The 2,717-nt window shown below is 45.0% G+C and overlaps 1 protein-coding gene across 2 annotated transcripts in view; it reads right to left on the minus strand.

The window, feature by feature from the left end:
• Window positions 1–1,634, minus strand: part of LOC135109138 (uncharacterized) — a 10,985-nt gene extending 9,351 nt beyond the window's left edge. The window contains exon 1 of one of the 2 annotated variants that reach the window (XM_064020250.1): window positions 1,526–1,634. The gene's annotated coding sequence lies outside the window, so the exon portion shown is untranslated. The remainder of the gene's footprint in view (window positions 1–1,525) is intronic. The other variant, XM_064020239.1, reaches the window with a different exon arrangement.
• Window positions 1,635–2,717: the final 1,083 nt, after the last annotated feature.

Below are 2,717 nucleotides of genomic sequence, written 5' to 3' on the forward strand. Positions count from 1 at the left end.
AAAAAAGTTCTCTGGTGCGGAAGCCTTCAAGAGGATGAGTGATCGAGTTGGAATGATTGAGACCATTATCTCTCACCTCTCCTCCACTCTCCCCCCTCCGTTGCTCTCCCTTCCCCTCCCTCCCTCCCTCATACTGGTTTACGACCCCCACTCTTCTCCCTCCCCATTCCCTCTCCCTCCTTCCCATCTCCCCCACAGGGCTGGACGCAGGATTCCGTTACCGCCGTCCGACTAGGAGCATTAACCTGTGTTGACCTCCACCGTCGCACATCCAGCCCATTCCGTCCCCTTCTGCTCTTGTCACTTGTATCACCCTTAGTTTGAACTCTTCCCTCATGTTTTTTTTTTTTTAACCCTCTTTTCCAATCTCCATCTCAGCATCCTTTTCCTCCCGCCCCTTCTTCTTCCCTCTTTCTCCTTTTCTCTTCTTCCTCCTCTTCCTCTTCCTCCTGCTCGTCCTCCTCATCGCGGTGTGGTCAACATGATCTAGGTTGCGCCAGTCTCCGGAAGGGATAGCCCCGCTTCAGTCTTTGTTTCAGCCCACACTCACGCCTCTCCCATGCGCCATTCTTAGTTCTTCCCACATGTCCCACACCTGCTCACATCCTAGAACTACTTCCTCCTTGACTGTTACATGGCCAAGACCGGTACAGGTTTGTCTCAGGCGTCAGACACACAGCTTACGGTACAGGGCGAGTTGGCCTGTGTTTATGATATAGTTTCCTTGCCCTCCACATCACCTGTCTCGTGTTCATTATTATTTATTGAACATTTGTTTTTAGTTACTTTCTCAAGGGTACGGAAAAAAAATTATCTAGTAGAGAGAAACTAGATGTTGCGAACCTCTCGCTACAATAAATAAATAAATGTTATATATATATATATATATATATATATATATATATATATATATATATATATATATATATATATATATATATATATATATATATATATATATATATATATATATATATATATATATATATATATATATATATATATATATATATATATATATATATATATATATATATATATATATATATATATATATATATACATACATATTTGTTTATTACAAAGGGAATTTAATGACAGCCTAGTTGTACTGGTTTCTATTTTCTACATCACTAACCCCATTCATCTATGGCGGAGAATCCTGAACTTAAACAAAAGCGCTTGCCTTGTGCTGCTGGAGACAGCAAGTCACCGAGCGTAGACCCTCACGGAGCCGTGAGTGATCTCAAACTGCAATCGGTCTGTCAAACTTTTCGTAAAGTAACCTGCGGCCAGTAGTCCCCTGGGCCGGTTCTCGTCTACAGCCTGACTCATTGACGTGCCGCAACGGGACAGTGCCAGCGACGCGCACAGTTAGATGTACAGCATATTTTCCTGGGCTGGTGCTATAGAAGTGTACATTCAAGCCTTTTCAGTGGTACAGATCATCGAAGTGCCTTGGGTTGTGTTGCATAATGTTTGCGCGATGACTAGAAGAGTATCCAACTCAGTGACTGTCACTTACCTGATCGATGACTCGTGGATTCACGCAGGAGTAGAGACGCAGCGCGCTAGTGCTTCCGCTACCTTAACGAAGCTCTATATACCTAGCGCCACGTGATGCCAAGCGTCGCCAGCGCTGTGATCGTGTGGGCGATGACCCCTCCCTCCCCGGGAGGAGAGGAGGAAGGGAGGGGGTGCCTCTGACCTTCCCCCATCATTCTCCTCCTCCCTCCATTCCACCCCCTTTTTCTCTACCCCTCCCTCCCTCCCTCCCTCTCTCCCTTGCGGCGTCTTCCCACCCCTCTGCAACACCGTCTTGCCAGGACATACGGAATGTCCGCTCAGGAAACACGGCCCGCCAGGTTGACCTGTGTTGGTGCACGAGCATGTACACACCCAGTCTGTGCGCCAGCCACGCCGCTACAGCCGGAAGTCATTCTGGGATTTACTATCCTATCCATCTCTCTCTCTCTCTCTCTCTCTCTCTCTCTCTCTCTCTCTCTCTCTCTCTCTCTCTCTCTCTCTCTCTCTCTCTCTCTCTCTGTTTCAACATATTATTAAGTCTCCTCAGTGGAGGCACATTTCTGCTGATCTCATGTTGCTTCCCGGCACGGTTAGTTTTTTTTTTTTCTTCAGGTTTTACAATGAGCTTTAGCGTTAAGTCTTCGTGTACCGTGACTACTTAACCATACACGTCGTATTTCATAAATGTCTTTATTACATGTATTTTCAAAGTATATTAAAACTAAGTAAGCTAAAGACCCGTAATTGCAGACGATATAAGAAAGTACAGACGAGTATAGGTAATAGTTATTGATACACTTGTTTAAGTTAATGCCTGTGGTCGCCGTTAGGATACCTTGCCTGGGGCACATCCCGTGCTGGTCCAGCCTGGTGGTGCGTTTCTTGTGTGGTGCCTTTTGTGGAGCTCATGCTGCTTTCCGCTGCTCCACTGGGTTTTTATCACAATTGAAGTATAGAGGTAAATTTGAAATAATTCGGTGGTCTTGGAAAAATTGTAAGATGCTGGCAGGGCTTGCACGCAGATTTTTTGATTATCAGCCGTTGTGTTCGCCTTGCACACACACGAACATTCACTAAACTCTAAAGAAAGGAAAGTCAGAACTAAATTTTTATTTGTTTGATCGTGACTTCGCATTCCCGTTTGCCTGTGTATTTCATCCATACTACACACTGAAGTACAGATACACCGA

The sequence above is a fragment of the Scylla paramamosain genome, chromosome 2, assembly GCF_035594125.1.
Source record: "Scylla paramamosain isolate STU-SP2022 chromosome 2, ASM3559412v1, whole genome shotgun sequence".
In the NCBI taxonomy this organism is placed as follows: Eukaryota; Metazoa; Arthropoda; class Malacostraca; order Decapoda; family Portunidae; genus Scylla; species Scylla paramamosain.